Source organism: Eutrigla gurnardus (assembly GCF_963514095.1).
Source record: "Eutrigla gurnardus genome assembly, chromosome: 21".
Lineage (NCBI taxonomy): Eukaryota > Metazoa > Chordata > Actinopteri > Perciformes > Triglidae > Eutrigla > Eutrigla gurnardus.
Window position 1 is genome coordinate 12,348,655 of NC_139932.1, and position 22,611 is coordinate 12,371,265.

At 42.8% G+C, this 22,611-nt stretch overlaps 1 long non-coding RNA gene across 1 annotated transcript in view; it reads right to left on the minus strand.

The window, feature by feature from the left end:
* Positions 1-2,868: 2,868 nt before the first annotated feature.
* The window catches only part of LOC311031972, a 37,724-nt gene continuing 17,981 nt past the window's right edge, over positions 2,869-22,611 (minus strand). Inside the window, exon 3 of the long non-coding RNA XR_014599127.1 lies at positions 2,869-3,494. This is a non-coding gene — a long non-coding RNA (uncharacterized lncRNA). The remainder of the gene's footprint in view (positions 3,495-22,611) is intronic.

Genomic DNA, 22,611 nt, shown 5'->3' on the forward strand with positions numbered 1-22,611 from the left:
AGGCTGTTTCTCATAGATGCCAGGATGGTTGATTCCCACCTTGAGATTCCCATGGACCCCTGCTGGTCCAGAATCGAATCCTCTCTGCCTCCTCTCATGTGTCTTTCCTGCTCTGCTATTCTCTCTGACCTCTTTATGTCTCTATAAAGAACTCTATGTAAGAGTGAGAACCTGCAAAGAATAAATGTAACCGATATTGCAAGAAAAGGAAACTTCCCATCCTACCCTGCTGAATATTAGATCATAGCAACCTTGCAGCCTTGAATAAATCATTAAGGCTCAGTACATAATAGACCATATCTATTGCAATTTAATTCTGAATAATTACCCAGCTCAGAACAACGCAAAAGTAGTGTCACGCAATTGCAAGCATGAGTCAAATTCTTGTAATTTCCAACGATTAATAATTCAGTTTCAGGTTCCCGACAACAACCCATTGAGGCTTCATTCGGATTCTGCTTAGGAGGAGAGAGCGAGGGGTTTATTTCACGGCGAATCCAAACAGAAGGTTGGCATTTAAACCCAAACCCCACAGCACCCCGACTGGACCCAAAACGAGTAGGATCTTTCGAATATCCTGCTTAATTGGTTGACACCGAGTTCAGTTCAGACAGAAAGTTACCGCTGATAAATACCGTTATTAGCCAGTTTGAGCTGCACTGGACTTAATTTATGGGCGGACAGGAGTCCGAGGGATTTGCACTGAGCCGCGTTACACTTTTCAGGCTGGTGCTAAAAGCTTTACAGAAACCGCGATGGTCTGATTAAGAGCAACAAAGAGCACATGTGAAATGGATCACCAACAAAACAAAAACAAGAGTATGTGTTAATTTACAAAAAAAAAAAAAAAAAAAGCATAGTGCTGTTGAATGGTCACAAAATGAAAACCTATTGATTCATGTTCATGGACGTGAATCTGCCATTTTCCAAAAACATCAAGGTTGGGATTAAAATAACTAGTTAGGTTGAAGCAACGATCATGAACTTCACAACATCACGTTTGTGTCAGTAATCCTCAATATTTAAAACTACGTCACCAGCTGGATGCGTTTAATTTGTACACCATGAAAAAGGACCTATATAACTTTCCATTGGCATTGTTTTCATAATGAGTGATCCAAATAAAATGGAACGTTTTGGACACGTAAACCAATACATTGCATTTCGTGACGATTTCACAAACTGCCGTGATACTGGGTTGTGATGTCACACTCAACAGGTTTCTGCATGTCCTCACCTTCGCTTTGTAGAAGAGATAAAGTCCTCCAGACGCTGCACATTATTAAACAACAGAGATGACCTACCTGCTTTTCAATTTCGGCATCCACTCCTCCTTGGAGAGCTCCAGTTTTTCACAGCGACCTCGGGGCAGAGGAATGCAGGAATGAGCTTGAAATTCAGGGAACTTGCAGCCAACATGCAGGGAAGTGGAAAAAGTAGGTCCGCCCACAACTTCAGATTTGCTCAGATTGATTTGTCATCCCACAGATACAGTACCACTCTGTTCTTTTGTCTTAAAACCAATTGTTCAATGACATATAATAACCATTGAATTAAGTAATAGAACATTTCTCACATTAGAAACCTGCTCTGTACACCCTACATTTCTCTTTTTCCCCTCTTGGTGCCATTGATGTGAACGTGGCAGCTGTCACGGCCGCAGGACGCTCGCTACGTGTGTCGGCCGGCGCGTCGAGCACTCACCGCGTGTTTAGTGGCTTCTACTCCTACATGAACCCATCTACCATCACGTAGGAATAAAAAGCCATAAGACACGACAGCAATCTCACAAGGAGGGAGGAAACAAGATGGAAGGAGGAAGGAATATCAACGGAGGACTCCATGAGTCCAATCCAAGGATTTGAAGAGGAAAGCAACAACGGGGGCGACAGGGGAAAAGGAGTTGATTTCACAGTCATTCAAAAGGCAGAGTTAACCCACTGGTGATACAAGTATTTACAAGAACATGTCCTCTGTTTGCCTTTCTCTCTGTTTGATTACGTGCTTCTGAGTGCAGCTGATGAATATGTATCGCAGGCATTACTAGCCTGAAATTCCTCTGTGTGTAAACTATATTTGATATGCTGGAAGCAAACTGCTCTGATGAACCAAACTCTGCACACACATTTCCTCGGTCTCACAGGCAGCCGCACACATTTTATCGTGCAGTTTAAAGGCGAACGCCAGCTCGTCCGTCTTCAGATGTTGCACGAATAAATATCCATCCCTTAAAAGTGGACATGCTCCGAGTAACCTGCACTCCGTAGTGTCTGCTCACAGTTCGTCTGCAGCGGTAGTCATGCCCGTGTGTAAAGGGGTTACAGTATGAGTGTATGCATGCACAAGTCAGGCACGTCCAGATAAATATGTATGACTCCACCGCGGCAGGTTTCCTGCTTTGTATGCTAATGATCTTATACAAGTTTAATAATGCAACCGCGGTGAGCTGGGGGGAGGTGGTGGTGGTGGTGGCGGTGGGGGGGCTGACACGCCGAAGAAAGGACCTGCAGATCCTCACAAGTCCTTCATGGGGCCTCGTGAGACGAGGCATGAGATGCAAGGTAACAGATTACATTTAAGCTCTTTCTAATTAGACTGCTAAAAGGTCGGTTTCCATGCACTTGGTTTCACTAGTATAAGGTTGAAGTTACTCCTGATAACATGTTTTCTCATGTGTTCGACACAGAAAACACAATGAATGGCTGTCATGGTTCTGTTGAAATATTAACCGACAAATAAGAATATAATTATTAAAGTGGGTGACTTCGAAGTATATTCACTGTTAGTAGGAAAATACCAATATAGTGTAATCCACTAAGTAGACTCAATACAATGAAGTACTTATATTAAATCAATCACCTTCTACATGTCAATGAAAAATAAGTATTTAATGTGCAGATTAAGATCACATTTAATAAAATATGATGTTCTCTTGAGTACTGAGTAACCCAATAGTATATAGATCAAATTGGCTTCACTTCTGTACTCTTACTTGTAATGCTTTAAGTACATTTGCCCACTTTACTTAGTTAAGGGAGCTGAATACTTTCTCCATCTATATAAATTATGATGCATTATTAAAGATTCATTGTGGATTTTGAGTACTTTTACTTTTATGGTTTAATTACATATTGCGGAGAATACTTCTTACCTTTTAATTATGATTTATAATTATAATGCATGTCTTTTATGTTGCAGTATTGTTACTTTTACTTCTAAAACATCTAAATACCCCTATCACCAGGTACTTGTACTCCCATATAAGCTACTTTCCAAGTCCAAGGTTTCATAAGATACTTCAAAAGCTCAGATTTTAGATACAGAACATGATGGACTTGAGCTGGTTTGGTTAAATGAGGAGCGAGGGATCACGTTGGTGTGTGTTTTATCTGCACACTGTGTTATCTGAAACACATCCTCGGTGTCAGGTGAACAAGGACGGCAGCGTTGAGGCTCCCGGCATCGCAGGTCTTCGCCTCGACTCCTCAAGGATCCTGCGACAGAAAAAGAAGAGAGGTGACGTGAGATTGGAGAGAGGAATGATTCACCTCGTTGCTCCATTGCGTGGGTTCGGTTATTTAACGATTCAGTCTTGTGGCTTCATAATTTGACGTGAGGGTCATTATCTTTTGTTTGCTGAGTAGAAGAACACCGTGGAAGACATTTCTGACTCAGCTGTCAATCTTTAAAAACCTTTTTCCTTCTTGCTATGATGCATGAGTCTTAAGGAGCTCATTCTGCGTTTTTTTTTATAGACACCCACAACTTACAGCTTCAAGCAGCCATTAACCACAAACCAATTATGTCCCTTGTGAGCAGCAGCTCACTTCTTGATGACTAGTGCGGTTTACCATGCATAATGAAAAGTTAATAGTGAGCACATTCCTGCACCTGCTAACATCTCCGCCGAGGTGAAAAGTGTTGACGGCGGGTAAATTCGGGATTAAAAACTATGAAGCGTAAATGCTCCATACGCTGCCTCTAAAACACTCCACCTACGCGTTTGTCAGGGAGGAACCGACCGTCCCCGTGAACCGAAAGAGAAAAAAAAAGTCCAGCTTTTAATTTATCATCTAAAAAAAAGGCTCTGGAAATTGTTTTGGATAACACTCCACACAATGAGCTGTGACATCTTCATTGAAAAAATGATTGATTGGGCTGCCGGGGAGAGAGGCTGTTTGAGAGACAGATCACTCAAACAGTCAAGCTGTAAAAGCCCAATAATATGATGAATGGTCTATTTACCCAACAGATGAGGAGAGACTTGCATAAAGATTAAACGTGTGGTTTTGGACGTGTCCTGGTCACAGAAGAGTTAGACATTTGAATAATATGTCTGTGTCCTCTGTCGGTGAGCGAGATAGAAATGAATTTAAGTTGAGGGTGATTTTCCACTTGCGAATAATGCAGATCGGCTCGTTTATCAACTTGGATCTTCTTGCAGAAGGTGGGGGGGAAAAAAAGAATGGCTTTATCGATCATACTCTTCATACCTGTGTGGATTTCCACCTACAGAAATCACCACAAACAAAAGCCACCAAAGCTGATGAAAGAGACTTCTTTCTACTTCCAATGCCTTTAATGCAAGTTTGAGCCACATTATCAACATGGCAAAGCCATTATTCTCCTTCACTGGAGGCCCTTATGTCAATATACTCATTTATCTTAAAAGGACTGTTAAACACTTATAACATGCAGAAACTGTATCTAAAGTCAAGCCACTAATCACTTAACCAAACAATGTCTCTGAGGATGTAAAGGCGCGTGTTGATACAGTGACCCAATTTTTTTTAACATAGCATCTATAATTGATGCGCAATAGATGTAGCATGCCTGTGATCTGATAAGGGCTTGGCTCTGATGGATCTCCAGATAGGCTTTCGTGGGGGGAACAGATGTAGAATCGTGCATCAGAGAGGGATGGGGTTGCCTGTGATCGTTTCCACCCCGCGGCGAACAAAATAGCCCTCATATATCCCTGTAATCTGCATTAGCGGCGGAGCACAAGCCAGGAGACAGCACAGAGGGGGATGAGTAATGGGGCTACTGCTGATTTGGCAGGCCTATATTGCACCTCAAAACTGAGGCATGCCCAACTGGCAAGAATATGAAATGAGGATGTCACAAATGAACATCATTCCCCCAGAACGCAGTATTTATCAGCCGACATTACACCCAAAAACATGTTTTTGTCCGTCTTTTTACATTTCTTTTCTATGTTCTTCCAGTGGCATTTGTAACATTTGTGCTCCTCTCAGTGATGGAAAAACAGTATGTTTTAAAGGGAGGCTTGTTGACATGGTTACAATAATAAACACATGATTAAGGTTAGGGAATGTGATCGTGGGATAGCAGTCATGCTTAAAAACGATAAATCTTAGATGTCAGTTTGTTTGTTTTAACCATTCATCCCGACCTCCTCTCTACGACCGACTATGCTGCTATATAATAATAATACACAAAGTAGTAAAAGCTCCATCTCAACAAGCTGCACATTTATGGATCCGCAACAGTGTCTTCATGTGATATACAGTCATTTTCACTTTTTAATTATTCATAGCACTTGAATATCTTTATATTTTGTAATGGTACATTTTGTGTCTCTGTATACACGGCTTCCCTTTCCTGGCACATTCCCGCTCACTTCCGATTTCTGCCCAGTTCTCAGCAGGTTGTGGCGTGAGCAATGGCCTAACATTGCTTTGGCATCGTCTGCCTGTATTAAAACCGAACAAACAAAGCAACCGTCTGACTGGCGAGTGTACGAGCGCGAGCCCGGAGCCAACGCGAGAAAACAAAAAGGTTTTTCTGTCCAGCAGCCGCGCCGGTGTGTACATCCTCACAAAACATCACGTCCTAAAATAAACTGCATTCATCAGACCGCAGGAGGGAAAAAGCAATTATACAGGATAAGTCTATAAAAAGTTCCGTCAATAACGTTAGGGTTTCTTCCGAGTCAGCCTGAACAGAGGAAAAAGTAGCAGCGAGAGTTGTTTTCAAATTGAATATCTTTAATGTGAGTAAATTCTGCAAGACTAGAAACTCTTGCTGCAGCCCGAATGGCAGAAATCTTTTCATCTCAAACAGAGCTAAATCCTAAGAAGTGAGGATATAAAAATGAGAGCATAACAAACACGGCGCCTGGCATTAAACTCTTGTAATGGCTTGTAACAGGATATGCTTACCCGCTATCTGAAATTAAAGCGTAGATATTAGGTCCCTCGAGGCCAATCAAGTAGTTGTGTGTTTTTTCTGCTGGGACATTAATGCACTCCTACGAGCCGTGTTTGTGAGCTCAGTTTCTCCACGTTTTTGTGTTTGTGTGTGTGAAATGTATGCGGGCCTCTGTGGCTTTTCATTATCTGCGCGACAAATCAGCAAAAATGGAAAAAAAGCAGCGAAGGAGAATAATAATGAGTCCAAACAATAAGAGCAGAAGTGCTACCTCAGATAATAAGTCTGTGTAGGATTGTGTCCATTTATACCTCATCCTTTGTTGTGTGTTTGATGTTTTCAAGGACTTTTCATTAGACAAGCTGCTTCCACGACGGCAAATTCAATATTTATTATGCTATATACGCACAACATACGGCGAAATGCAAGTTCTGGTGCCATTAGGACACCAGGATTTTCATTAGGCTATTGTTAGAGTGTGAATGTGTGAAGTTCCCTCTCCGGTAACCTTTATACTCCCACTGATAGCCTCTAAGTTTCTGCTGCCGTTGTTTTTTTTTTTTTTTTTTCTTTTCCACTGCAGGGGTATTAGAAAATTGCTTTTTTTCCATTTCATGTGTCTCTAGGATAAAAAAAAGTGCTTGTTGAAGCATTTTGTAAGCGAGTTGGAGATTAACTCCAGATTCCCAGTAAGAGTGCAACATCTGACTGACCTGCAGAGGTGAAAGGTGTTGTTAATGTGTCGCGCTAGTTTTGCGAGATGCCCGATATTGAGAACAGCAGCGTTGGCGGTAATGCCCGACAGCTAATTGGATTGAGCTGTTATTGCTCGCTGGATAACTGTATTGTGCTGCGTCGATGTAACTAACTAGCTGGTGATAAAACCGAGTTCACAAAAGGCATCGACGTCCATTTAAAGACATCAGACCTCCCGGAACGTGATTAAAAAGAGAGGCAAATAAAGCCTCTTTTTCACCTGCTTTCTCCTGTCAGGATTTGACATTTTTGTTTGCTTTTATTGTTGTTTTAATGGCCGGCTTAATATCTCGCTCACTTTGTTTTTGCCGGTGTACATATTCTCCACTGCCAAGGAAGGATGTTTATGTTGGGGCAGCAAATGAAGGAATTATTAATGGCCCAGAAATCAAAACCATCCTCCCAAGTATGCAACAAATCACCCTTATCTACTCCGTCCTCTCTCTTTCTCTCCCGCTTTCATTACTTATTGAAGGTTTTCTCTCTCCCGTCGACTCCAAAGTGAGGACATTTTCATGAAGGCAATAAAACGCTCATCAGCAGAGGCCCGAAATTATTTTTTAATATGACGACATTTTAATGAGGACTGAAGGAGATGGCTGGTTTGGCTGATGGCAGCGCCTCTTTATCAATGAGTGGCAGGGAGGAACTAATGGCACTAAAACAGACGGCTATAGTCTCTCTCGCTCTCTCACACAACACTCTCTATTCTCTATTTGCAGCAACTATATTAAAGTCAGGGAAAGATCCGAGCCAGTGCCTCTTCCACAAGCCCACCTGTCTCCGCGACTGAGGAAACTCTACTTGACACTCTTCTCCATCCGTCCGTCCTTTCTATCTCCCTCTCCGTCCAAGTGTTTATGTGTTTTGTCATTGATTGGAATTTAATCTGAGGACTGAGAAAACCTGTCAGACGCGTGTGCTGAGATGGAGTGCGCTGCCAAAAAAAGGTTGTGCTATTTGACAGCAGAGGTTATGATGAAATTACAGAGCCGGACAGGGTTCAGAGTTTGAAATACACACACGTCCGGAGAAGTTCACAACTACATGTGTCATCCGCATTGATATTCAGAGCTTTAAAGAGTAGCTTTGTTCTATGCAAATTACATGGCCCTTTGCAAGGATGACCCAAGTTTCAAAAACTGTGATGCAGCTGAGACACGTTTTAAATTAATGTCACAAAAGGTGAAGGCATATATATATTTATATATATATTACAGTCGAGACATGCACAATTACTGTCAGGGTGTGTTTTTGAATGTGACTTTCACTTGAAGACTTGAACCTAATGAGTTGTCAAGCAAAAGAACAAGTAAGGACTTTGAAATATTAGCGAAGTTATGATAAGCAGCAAATTAATGTCAGAATAATGTCACTCGCTGAGATGCTTTACTCAACACAGTGTGATAAGTAAAGTGCTTACCAGCTACATTACACACCACGTTGGTTTTTTATGTCTTAATGAGACTTCTCGCTTTATGATCTTCCTCCAGTGAATGGTCGGACTTGGCTGACTTTGCTGCCCAAGGTCAGGACGAAAGCGGGTTCTGTGGAGGAGAGCCCCCCACTGCCCACCAGACGCTAAACTAAACCACTTCTCCGCTTCCTTCCTCTTTTACCATACAAGGTCGTTTCATGCCGGCTTACGCCTCTGCAATTAGCATGCAGCCTGTGGCGTGGCCTGTCTGGCGGCGAACGCGCAGCACAGCGCTCTGCTCTCCTAATGAGATGCCAGTCAGTGAGGGCGCCCGCGAGACTGTGAAAGTGAGAAAAAAAAAAACAACAAAAAAAAAAGCCTCCCGGGGTGTTTGCGCCCACCTCATGGGTGGCAGAGAAGACTATTGAAGTGCAAACAGCCGGTCTGGACGGGGCAGAACAGGGCAGGCAACTCATTTTACACAACACACACTTATTTGGTGGATGCTTTCATCCGAATCGTGGCGCTCTACCATGAATGCATGCATTTTTAAGCAGTTGTAGCCCCAAAAGCTATTGTAGCCCCAATCGTTGCTTTGCTAGATAGAGCTTTAGCTACACCGTTCACCGAACGGTCACAATGGTAGTGGATGCAGTAGCTGTAAGCGCGTAAAAAGAGCCAGTTAAAAAAGTTGCACGATCTGAATTACCATTGCAAATCTATCTTTTAAACGATAGCCAACCGCCTGAAGCCGATGCGTAAGTGCCGCAAACCGCTGTTCTTCAAATGGCCACTAGAGGCTGCAACACTGGAGGCTCCTGAAAAGGTTAGTGTAGAGACATGGTTCATCCATTCACCACCAGTTTTTTTTTGTTTTTTTTTTTTAAAAAGTGGCTGCCCTTTTCTGGACAGTTTCCAATCATGGCCTCTCAGATGGTTCTGTGTACCCATCCATCTGGTGGGTCAGGTTAACCTTCAGTGTAGCTCAACCAGAGTCTCCCAGAGAATGTAGCATTCTCGTTTCATGGCAGACAGGTCTAAATACTACAATACCCATGAGCCTTGGCTGTTGTTGTTATGAAGAGGAAGATTGCTTGAGTCAACCAAAATTAAACCAGTAAATTCATTTTAGCTGCAGACTGTAAATATGTTTTTTCAATTGTGTGGTGTTTACTTTCCCCCTGCCAGAATTTTAAGCTTGATGTTTGGATATTTCTTACCAAAAGGCAACTTGGGAGTTGTAGTTAAATCCTTTTATTCACAGCCTGTTATCTATGAATAGCAGCTGACACTTAGTTAGTTCATGAACAATTTAGTAATTTACAATAGACTACAACTATAGTGAAGGTGTAAGTAAAACTATGAATATGGAATTATCATTGAACAGCATCAACAACAACAACAAGTCGTGTCAGTGTGATTTTAAAATAACATCTTAGACAGCCTCACCTCACAATAAAAAGGGAATATGGAGGAAAACATCTATGAAGCCTTTGGTGATAGAATATTAATGCCACCACTTTGTTTTTTCGTTTCTTTTACTGCATATTAATACCGTTTCCATGCAGATATAGCTACTTACATACAGCGCGTGCTGTTCCTCGACACAGCATGAGGTATGAAAATCACAAAACACATTTTCTTACATTGAGGAAGTCATTATAATACAGCTCCAGTTTCTAGTGCTGCCTACAGCAACAAAAAAAAAAAAAGAAAGAAAGAGAGAGAAGCTTTTAGGATACATGTATCTGTTAAAAAACTTAATCTCACTGCAAAAAAAAACAGTTCTACATATCTGCTTTTAAGCCCATAATATGAACATAGCCTCTATATGGAATTGAACGAGCAGTCTGACTGAGGCAGAAACAGAAAGGTTTAGTTTGTGAGTCAGATCTGGGTCTGATCCTCTGAGGCTTCGTGTATACACACACTACGCCATGTTTTGACCCAAATTGCTTCTTTTTGCAGAAGGGGATTGATGTAACTAAGCCTTTGGAGGGATCTGCACTGGATGTTTTACCGTGCTGCTTGACATTTTCCTTAAGAGCTAGAATGTGTTGCAGTCGGATGAAACTCGTGTTTCCTGAATGCCATCCATCCATCTAACTAAAAGTAAAAAAAAGAAAAGAAAAGAAAAACGCAAAGGGTGATCAGTGTACAGCTGATCATACACATCTTAAAACAGCCCTGGGGCTTAAAGACGTGGAGCGGCGACATGCCTCACAAAGCCTCGGTGCCTGCTAACGGCCCCCTGTTTGTAATGGCATCCGTATAGCACCGCTTGACGAGCTGCCAAAGGGGGTGTTCTGTTATTGCGGAGCCAATCACCCACTAAGTATTTGCTGGCTCCTATTTCCTCCCTGCTAATGTGCGAACCTCCCCAATGCCGCAGCTAAATCGACTCTTTACGCCTGACTTGTCACCCTGCAGCGACGCGCGGTGAATCCCAGAGATGCATCGACGGAGGGCATGCCCGACATCTCTGTTGCCATGGTTACGTCTACGGGCAGGGACGTGGTTGGACGGGTTATGATGTTTTTTTTTTTTTTTTTACTGCAAACCCTTCATCATGGAAAGTGATGGTGTTGGATGATTAGGATGATGAAGCCGGAGTGACCTTTGCAAAGGGTGTTGTTAGGTGGTGATTGCTCACTTTAATGCGTCTTTGGAACCGTCGTGTCAGAGGGCGTGTAGGACGTCGGCGTGTGTCGGTAAACTGCTTCAAGCTCGATTCACAGGAATCTCAGAGAAATCACAGGACCAATCATGTAATGGTATTGTATCATCAGAAGGGGAATCAGCAAATACCACGGTGACTGATTGTTGGAATTATTGTGAAACAAAATGCCATTTTTGTTTGTCTTAAATTATAGGGGTTTTTGTGTAAATATTAATATTTTGGGTGGTTATTTCGACAAAACAAACAATCAGAAGATGTCAATTTGGGCTATATTGAAACATGAATTTTTCCACTGTTTTCTGATATAAAGTACTTTCTAGCGAGCAAAACTAGCCAAGTAGAAATAATATGTTTTTCTGAAAGTCTTTCCGGGTTTCCGTGGACAACTTAACACGTTGATGATGGATAATCAAATGTATCCATTTAGTTTAAAGTGGCCCTGTGCTGGCTACGTACCGTCTCTCTCCTGACTGCAGCAGCTGCTAAACTCGCTGCTCGTAATAAGTTACTCTTCACTTCTGTAAAGAGCCATTGTTGTCCATGCAGCTGGTGTATCTTTGTAATTATACAAAGCTTAATCAGAACGGTACAATGAAATGCAGCGCTGTGAAAGACCCGACACACATCCAATAAGACGGAGCGCTAATGAGGATAACAAAAGAAATGAAAGCCAATTAAGTAAAGTTACATTCCTACGCACGATGTCACTTTGTTGAAAAGTTATTGGCCGGTCCTAGATAACTTTCTGTGAGAGATTCTGTGTGAGTACAGCCTGAAGACCACGTGATATGCAATTGATACAATTCTGTCATGTCTAACTATCTCATGCTGGAACGTTTGTATAGATTTTTCCAGCCAGGTAGCAATGTCAAACTTAAATGTGCACCTGTACGGGGAAAGAGAAAGGTGCCCTGCTGATAAGAGCAGCAAAAAGGCAAAGCTATGGAAGCGAGAGGCAAATAAACCCAGAAATATGCGAAGTCCTCCAGAGGTCTGTGAGGGAATGAATAATATGTAAAAAGAGAGTCGGCGGCTAGAAAGCCCAGACATACTTTGCCCCCCGTTATCGGCCCGCGCAGATGTGCCTCAGCCTCCTCTGCAGCGCTCCTATTCGCCACATCCATCACAGAAGTGCACCTTGGGAGATTGAGAGGATGGTGCAAGGCGCCAAGCCCACCATCTGCCGTCGTTTAGAAATAAATGACAGGCCCAAACCTAGTGGGAGCCCGTCTCATTCCGCTGCCAGCGCCGGTGTGGTGACGGGTCCGCCCAACCTTCCCTTTTCTCCCCCCCCCACCCCCATCGAAATCGATGTGTGAGACCCCTGCCAGTCATGCCGGAGTGTGCCTCGCAGAGAGCCTTGGAGTGGATTTGGTCGGTGAAGCACAGCCCTTTACTCAGGGGAGCGGGCAGGTGGAACAGCGTGGTGAAACCAGCTGTCTCCCCACTGATTACAGCAGCCAACATGGAGAGTTGGAGAGCTCATAGACTCGAGATGGATCCGGCTGGGAAGCAGCTCGAGTTCCACTTTACTTGATTAGGGGTTTATTGATGATCTACGATAAAGAAACAAGCTGGGAGTTTTATAAGCTGTCTGCAGGTAGTGCTTTTATTCCATCGTAGTTCTACTAATTCGTTATTCACACACACATGTTAAGTCCACTGCAGAGGGAAACAAAACTGTGCAATTTAGTGCGATTTCAATTTGCGCAGTTCTCCCAAGGTGGCGATTAAGGAAAATTAAGTAGCCGACTGAACCAAATGGACAATTCAGCTACTGTGCGAATGATAGATGAAGCCAGAAGAATCATAAAACTAGCACAGACATAACCTCCATCAGGGAGAAAAACTACAGCCCAAATATAATTTGCTTAAAAACACAGAGAAAAAAAACCCCTCCTCGTCTTTAATCTCCGAGAGGAGGATTTCCTCTAGATTTTCTTTGCCAATTGTAAGACCGGGCAATGCATTGCTTCACCGAGTTCACGTACGTGACAGCTAATATGAGTTTGGCCCCCAGAACTGAGACGGGAGGTAGACTTTATTAATTTCATGGATTTGGAAATGAGCCGTGGTGATAAGGCTATCGCTCTCTTATCTGGGGGATGGCGGGGGCGTAATTAAGCCGATAGCCGGCGATGATGAGGAAGTGGTGTGAGGAAAAGAAAAAAAAAGAAGCCTTTGGGGGATGTGAGGGAGGAATCTTCAGGGCTCGTTTACCAGAGGGATGATTAGACTGGCACTTAATTGCCACCTTTTCTATTTTTAGGGTGGGAGGTTTTCTCATGAGTCTCCCTTCCCTGCCTCTTCGATTTATTTCCTTCTTTTTTCTTTTGTGGTCAAGGTCAGTTTGGAGAATAGTTCGATTGTTAATTGGACTGAGGCTAAGTCAAAAGGGTACGCGGCAGGTTAGATTGAAACAGGGGGACATGTCCACCTTTCTTGCCGGTGTGGATATCTGGGAGATTGGGGTCAAGAGCAGGAGGAGTGCAGCGTAATAACACAAGACAGAATGTTTGCTAGAAATGGCATTGCATCTCTCGAACTTTACCAAGAGTCTCAGACTCTGATAATTGTTTTGCAGAAACAAAGCAGACTTACCAATCAGTTTCTTTATTGATTCCATCGCCTCAATGTGACACCGTACCAAAAAAAACCTAACTCATAGCCTGGACATCTTCTGAATCCTATTTCATGTCTGATAATGATGAGGACGACTGGACCAGAGCTACAGAAATTGCTTTCAATATTCTCTTTTCTGGTGATGAAGATATAACGTATAAAATCCACTTCATTCCAATCAGAATCTGCAGCACAGAGAGCGATTTTTTGAGATGGTTCTCCTCTTCGCTGAATATTACTGTCAGGGTTATCGAGATGGAGGCAGGGGAGCTGCACAGAGGCCAGTACTGCCCGGGCATGAATATGTTCAGCTGTCAGAGCGAGTGAAAGCACAACTTGAGAAGCTGAAAGTCCTAACTGGACCTGAAGTCAACCTGTAGCCTGGAGAAATAAAACCTAATCATCAAAAAGAAGTCAAGGTTTGCCAAAATCCCATATAAAAAAAAAATCCCCTTTTCTCCTTTTTAAGATGTAAATCTTTAAACACAAGCCATTAATACGTACTGCATTATTTAAATATTTTGAATAATTACTTTTGGGCACTGTATTATTTTTACCCATCTGGACTAAATAGTGAATTTGGAAGTACTTTCCACAGTGGACTGAGATCTAGTGAGTATTTACAGCAGTATTTGACATCAACTCAAATTAATCTGCAGTGCCCATGTCCATTATAATAAAAGGAAAATGCCAGCCAGTGCAGCAGTGTGGCTTATTGATCTGTATTTGGACAACAGTGGAGCTCTGTGGCACAGAGGAATGAGGCTTTGGACACAGAATCCTTGTTAGTTGGATACATTCATTGTTGGTTGTATTTTTCATGGGATTTGTTGAAATTTTCCAATTATAATGTTTGAGGAACTGGGCAAAACAAATCACAACTATAGGCTTGAATACGGCGACATTTCTCCAGGAAATATTTGTTTCCTCGGAGTGCACTGAGTTCTGAGAGGATGACTTTTAAAATTACCTGTCCACTAAGATATGATTGAACGAGAAGCAATGCTCAAAACTAATGAAGACCTTTGTGTGAAACCATTCCTGCGGTGCCCCCTGACACCCACAGAACCTCCCCGTGTAAATATCTCAGCCTGCAGGAAGGGGCTTGCAAATCGCCAAAGCCTGCCTGTAAAACGGTAATCCCTGCTCCTTCGACAGATGCACGGGAGAATAGAGTGTTATCACCCCGTCTGACACACTCCTGTGTTTTCTCCCAGCATCCTCGGGGGTTTATCATTCCGCCGTTCATTCCATTATCCCCGGCACACTGGGACTGTCCTCGGAGCAGGGGAACAAGCCGACTTGTCAGGGTCGCAGAACAAAGAGGGAGCATGTCGAGTAGCGGATTAGACCGGGAGAGGAAGCGCGGGGCTTCAGGGGAGGGAAATCAAGGAAAAAGAAGGGGATGAACAACAGGGATGTAAAAAAGAAGTGAGAGAAAGGAGGGGGACGGAGGGACAACTCCTTTCTTCTTTCGCAGCTACAATGTTGATTTCTCCCTCTGCTAGTTGTACCTGATGAAATTCTTTTTTTTTTGCATTTACATAACCTCCTTTGTTCTTTTTTTCCCTCAACATTTATACGTTCCATACAAAAACCCCACGAGGAAAAAGTGGTATTCTTTTTTCCTTATATTCTGTTGTCTGCAGTGGACGCTGCTTGTTTTGATTAGTGCACCACAAGAGGGTGGATGCCATTTTAAATGTCTTGTTTCGTCCCACTCATTTCCAGAGATATCCAGTTTTTTTTTTTTTAAATGACTAATTTGAAACATAAATTCTCCATCAATCAACTACTCATCAAATCCTCTCATCTCTACTTATATGCATTACCTATGATGGTGCAGATTAATCTCTGTTATTCCACAATAAAAGCCTGGATGTAATTCAGCAGCAGCAGAATGTTTGATCTGAATTCACAACATTCCAATTAAATGTTCTTCGCGGCTGAGATGCAAGACCAGGGTGCAAAACAAAATACATAACACAATTCCAAGGTTATGGGGTGTGTAAATACTGTGATCCATCCCCGTAGGTGTTGTGTGGGGATGTTTCTTATAGTCCATCAATTATTCATTCGAGCGACGCGTCCTGGAGACAAAGATCTAATTTTGTGTTTAACCACAGTAGATTAGACCTCACCATCTGCATGGAACACGCACACACAGGTGACACATCATCCCACGATGCATCCAAAAAGCTATAAGGCGCAGACAAGCGCGTGCGGCAACCCCTAGATCCCACACTTCATTACCCGTCCAGCCATCCCTGACTGGAGTAAATCGATGCAGGATAATAGCCAAGCGCCCTCGCTCCTCCATCACTCCGTCTCTCCCTCCTCCATCCCCCTATCCCCACCCACCCCTCCCCTCCTTCACGCCACAACTCATCCATTCGTCCTGCTGTATGAATGTCCACTCATTCTCCTCTATTTCATCCAAATATCCTCACATCACCCTCCCTCTGTCCTCCAAACCTCCGCCATCCTCTCCCTATCAGCTGCTCTTTTTTCCCCCTTCACATTTTCCACCCCCCCCCCCCCCCCGCCTTTCCCCTCCATCTCCCCTGTCTGTTTTCATCACATCCGTGGATCATTCCTCTTATCAGCCGGCTCGGCTGCTGTAATACCTCTGTCGTATATAACATGTCTGTTGTGATCACTGACAGCTTGGCCGCGCGGCATTGACAGCAACAGGGATAATAAGCTCATTTTGCATGCGGTTCCGTGTCACTTCTGTCTGTCTGGGCTGCTTCCTATAATTTAGGTCTGCTGCATCTGCCGGGGAAGGAGGCGTTATTAGTCTGCCGAGGATTGGCCGGGGTGTTTAAAAATTCCATTTGTTAAGGGTGCCAGTTTACACGCAAGCAGGGAAGTTGCTGCTGTTACACTTTGTAATGGCTACATTACCTTCATTTAACACACCAAATTGATACTGGCTGTCAGCGGAGGTATAAAAGCAGCTGCAGCGGTCAAAGTTTCTACAATTCTTCAAACTAGCCTTGGAAATAATTTATTGTGGTTAATGGTCCAATACGGGCTTGTTGCATGCAATTAAAGCTGTGATCCATTATTGCTGAAAAAACAAAACAAAATGGCCTGTTGTGCTTGCTTTATTCACATTCATGAGGTCCTAAAATATTTGAACTAACTATATTATTTGACTATAATCTGTAAAAATGTAAGAAATGAATGCCTTTTTTATTTTATTTTTTATTTTTTTGTATTTTCAAGCATCTGTTGCAACTTGTGCAATGTGTTTAAAATAAAAGGGCACGATGCCAAATTTTAGGCTTTAAACTTAAAAAAGTTATTTTTTAATGTGACAGCATAATATCCTGTTTATGCATTATGAACTATTACAAAATGTGAAAGTATTCATTCACAGCAGGAGAACAACATCTTCACTTTTCTCTGTCAGTCAAACCCACCGAATCATTAAAAATTAAACGATAAACAAGGACTTGATTTGTGATTTGCAAGATTTTCTGGCGACTAAACAATGACAGTGGTTGGAAAGAGGGGGAAAAGAAGATGCATGAAATATTTAAGGTTGAAAAAGAAAAAAGTGAGACTCGAGCAAAAAAAAAGAGTAAGACTCTCTGAGAAAGATCTGAGATCAAAGGCACAGAACCTCCCCTGCAATATTTCACACATTCAAAGTGCAAAACATTTTTTTTTTTTTACAGCAGTCAATTTAATGTGTTTGTATGTTCACAGAAGGAAAATATCTGGCTCTTTAGCTTCTAAATGCTCCACTGTGTTCACCAGCTAATTGCTAACTGTGTCTGTGGGCTGTTTGTTGCTGAGCAAATGTACACTGTTTTTTTTTACAGCTTTTTTACACTGAAAACAGTGCAGGAGGAACCGTTAAACAACAAGTCACCAGCAAGCTCAGAGGGGTGCTGCAGGTTCAGATCTGAACATGTTCAGGGCTATCATTGTGGGTAGCTGCTTAAATGCTAAGTGCAGCCTGACAGAGCCGCTAGCCTGGCTGTACAATATACTCTATTCTTGTAGAGTTGGACATCCCTGTGAACTACATGGTAATGATCGCCTGGCAGATTCAGGTTGTATTAGAGACACTTGGCTTAAGAGTATTACACCCACGTAAAGATTGTGCCAGTGCGGAGTCTAAATACGCTGAAATGTTCATCCTTAGTACCACCAGTCAAATATTTACTTCCATACTCCCTCAGGCTGAATGTGCCTCAACTTAAACCATCTGTTCACATAACTGAGGCTCATGTTATCCCTCACCGGGTCTCTGTGCTGAAGCCAATTTTAGGGGACACTTGCAGAAGCCAAGTGTGACAACTAGGAGGTCAGAATGTTTTCTACTAATCTGAAAAAGTCCATTCATTTGCCACAACCTGGACAAGATCATTGATTTTTTTTTACAAGAGTTATCACAAGCAGACATCATCCTTGGAAAGGAAAAAGTTGTCTGCAGCAGAACTATTGAGCAACACTTTCCCATCAGTCCATCATGTGATGAGCCGCAGACATGTATTACCTCATTTACCGCCTGGAGTCCGCAGCATCACCGACTTCTACAGCTGGCAGCTATCAGCTACCTCAAATCAGCCGCCGCGGTATGTAACAGTGGGAACACTACTGTAGCTGTCTGGGGGAGAAGACACCTTTTGGGTTTACGGCGCGTTGAGAATAGCAGGGGGATAAAGTGACAAGAGCGTTTCTGGGAATAAATGACGGCAGATACGGATGCATGAGCTCAACGCTCAACTCGGATGTTCACATTACGTGTTTTATGATTTATTTAGATCCTCTCGTCAGCTCTCAAGGCGATTTTTCAAAGCAAACGTCTACTTTTTCCTAAATCTATAGGTCTCAGCTGTTTTAAGATTCAAAAGCAGCTGCCTTCTTGTCAAGGATGAAGTGACTAAACATGACAAACAGTGAGAATTATTATTCAGAAAAAGGGCCCGTGGACCAACAAAGAGCAACACACCTTTAAATAAATGTAAATGTCGATAACAATCCGGACACGCGTGCCGAAACTTAAAAATGAACTTCAAAAACATGTAGGGAGTCGACCTGCAGTGTGCCGAGCATCAAATATTCATGATCCCACTGTGAGAGCAACCTGCGGATGAGTCGCGCTGATGCTAACAAGGGGGATGTGAAGTAGATGCAACAGACGGAGGGTGAGGCAGAGCAAACACTGCGGCAGCAGCTGCTCTCTGCAGTACAGCCATTAAGACGGGAGGAGGCGACGCTGGGAGGAGGCGCATAATGAATGTGCATTGGTGGTGCGCCTCAACATCTGTGCACCCCAAAATCCCTGCCATACCAACCCCCCCTTTTTTAGCTACACCCATGTCACATTTCTGTTTTTTCCCTCAACCACGCCCTGCTTCAAAAAGTTTGATTTGGTAGAGAGTTAAACACCTTAGCGATGCAGACAGAGAGGAGGAAGTGGAAGGAGGAAGAGCGTCCCCCATCCCCCCTGCCTCCTCGCCTCCCCCCTCAGCCCTCCATCCCCCACCCTTACAACTTTTCTTTGGGGGCTTCTTATAAACCAACCATCTATCTCCATTATGCCCCCGAAATTGCTATTTGTCGCTTTGCGGGGAAGAAATAATCAATATGTCTTGTGGGGGCAGCGAGCGCATTAGAGGAAGCAAATTGATGTCTCTCGCCCCAGCGCTCCTCACCCAGCACACTGCACCACGGCTAATGGGAAGCCTCGCTGGCTGGCTGGCAGACAGGGAGCCGTCGTGTGTGTGTGTGTGTGTGTGTATGCACATGAATGAATGAGCAAGCGAGTGGTCAGGCAATGGGGGAATTTGTTAATGCAAAGTGAATGCCAGTGTTTTGGCTGTGTGTTTGTGTCCATGTGTGTGTGTGTGTGTGTGTGTGTGTGTGTGTGTGTGTGTGTCCAGCGGCGGCACACAGCCTTATCTCTCCCAGCCATCCGGTTTTAGGTCTTTGGGCTGTCAGAGGCAGATAGCCTTGTCACCACCGCAGCATCCCCTTTTCCCGAGAGCCTTGAAGGCTTCCTATACCGCCTGACACTCGCAGAAAATCCCCCACCTGATAAGTGCATTACAGACGGACGTGCCTGGCCCTGCAGTCCATCTCCTCCCCGCTGCCTTTTATTTCATTACACGTTTCTATCGTTCTTGATCGCCGGCCAGAGGAAGTAAACATCCTTTTTCTTGATTTAGAAAGCATCTGGTTTTTTCATCCAACAACTCTGAATTGTTCAATCTGTCGTCTCGCTGTTGCTTTGACCTCTGTCAGTATTGGCTGTGTTGCCTATTAAATATTGTCTTGTAAATAAAAAGTTTTAACTGTTCTTTATTTAAATAGTTCTACAGGTTCCTGCCATTTATAGGCACACAAGTGTACAAAAAAATGTGATTGCAGCAGCTAACATCTGTGTGCTGCATTAGGCTAATGATGAGCTACGCAAGTTTTTGGATTTACACTTTTCATGCACTGCATATTCTATTGCCAAAATCTATATTTAGTCCCTGGATTACGCAGAAAGCACCTTTTTTGGATCAATGACTGCAACAACAAGTGAAGGACAAATATCTAGCACATGTTGGCGTCCACATCGCTACTGAGGAGGCATTTTTCAAGACAACTTGGCCAATTATTCATTTTGACTGTTCCTTCCATTTGTTTAATCAGTTATTTAATTATTTTTGTAGAGTCTACAAGTGTCATTTTTCTTGTCTTTCCTTACCCCATTAATCCAAATATATGAATGAAAATAATTTTATATAACAATGCTCATACACAGACCAAATTAAATATGTTCACATTCTCATCTTTAGAACTAAAATATTTTATCCGGTTTCTAAAGCGTGAGAAGTGTTTTTATTTATTATAAATGATGCATTTTAGGGTCGTTGGTTGGACAAAACAAACAATAGGAGGATGTCAACTTAGGCTCTTGGAGCTTGTAAAATAAATTATATTGAGCTTCTGGAGCTTTCGTTTGTATCACATGGTCTTCCTCAGTATATGGAGCTGGCCAGTTACGATGGAAAAATATTAAATTAAATCTGTTTATTGTTAAATTGTTAAATCAAAAGCTTAATCAATAATGAAAATAATAATAAGTGTGCAGCTCCCTACATATCCATTTATTTCTGAGTGGGTAACAGGGCAGAGATGTCCAGCTGTGACGGGTTTACATTGGATTTAAATCCCAGTGCTTGTTCTTTAGAGGTCGTCCGTAAACGCAAAGAGCACAAATGCAGAACTGACACCACGGAGGCAGCGACGGAATAACATCACTGTCACTGCATTATGGTATGAGGAATGAATATGTAAATACTGTGACAGATACCATGAAAGTCAGAGAATAAATTCATCTTTTTTTTTTTGTCATACTCTTACACACAAACACACACTCACAAAATCAATCTCTGGCTGTGTCATTGGAGTGCTCAGATGGCTATGTGTCTCATCTCAGACACAGGACGGGGGGCGTCACAACAGGATTCTCAATTATCCATTTGTTCGCTGCAGAGGGCATTAGGGGCCTGTCAATCCTCATTTACCCCGGCTCCGAAAACTAGAGCCATGACCACACGCACACATTTGGCGTTGGCTGATTTTAGCACTTAAATGAGCCATTTTGAGATGTCTGCTCCCAAAACTATTTCGATTTTCACTTCTCGTTTCTCACGATGATGCATTCAAATCCAGTGAGATTCTGAGGACAAGAAACTGTGTTCTCATTAGCTATAAATCCCATGAAAAGAGTAAAAACCTATACTCCTCCTGACAGCTTAGAGCATATTGATTGTATGTTTATTTGTTGATAAATTATAAGAATTGTCCTAAAAAAGTAGATTTTATTAATACATATATACATACAGACAAGCATCACTAAGCCAGAACGTGGACCAATCAGCATCCTCTGAGGAGCATCCTCTGGCAGCTATGGGCGTGGCTTAGCAACGAGAGGTTTGCGTTGACGCTGCATTAGCATCGTTACATCAAACCCAGAGAGTATTTCATCATCGAAAGAAGCGCAAAGAACAGCAGAAGAAGGCAAAGCTGTTTTTACGCTCTTCTCCCGACTGGCCTCGGCAACCGACTGATTGACAGATGGCTCAACCAGTCATCTGCCAAGTATTTTTTTGAAAATCTCCAGCCCTTTTCCCAAAACAGTTTCCAATGACGGCTCATCCGATGGTTCCTTGACAAACCATCTGGTGTGTTGGGTTATCACATCGCAGTGCGCTGGAAAAGGGTCAAATATTAGCATGTCCACCAGGGGGTCATATTTTAATCATTGCTGATTGGAGCTTAAGCCGATACCTGTGACTCATTTTTCCCAGGAATGAATGCCAATTGTAGCTTTACCTCCAAACTAACATTAGTGGATATAAGTGTGTTTTTCTCTTGAGGGAAAGGGACTTTATTGATGTGTCAACAATGAGAATCTATGGCACAGGGGGAATCTATTTTATGAGACGTGATGCCAATTAAAAACTTTATAAAAAGTCACCAGTCGTATCTTTCAACATACGAGCATCGAATGCATTCTCTGTCATTGGAAAATGCAACTATGGGTGTATTTTTGGGACCAATAAGCTTAGCCAACATCTGGTGTTTTTTTTTCTTTGTTGCACTCTTTGTTGTGAAGTCTTGTTCCTGCACTTCCCAGAGTTCACCTGTCAGTCACACAGTGCCTTCACAACCGTGTCTCTCTTTGATGAACTTTCTGTGTGGAGTTTGCCTGCTAGGTTTCCCCCTGGTTTTCTCCTCCTGCAGTCCAAAGACATGCAGATCAGGGTTAATTCCTTCTAGGTGTGAATCCGAGCCGACAGTTTGACTCGTCATAGAGCACAGGTGTTACTAATACCATTAACCAGCACTCTGTTCCATTCGGGTGCTAAATAGGATTCAGCCATCGTTATTATTTACAACCGGGGCTTTTCCCACTGACAAATGTCAAAATGTGTTAGATATTCAA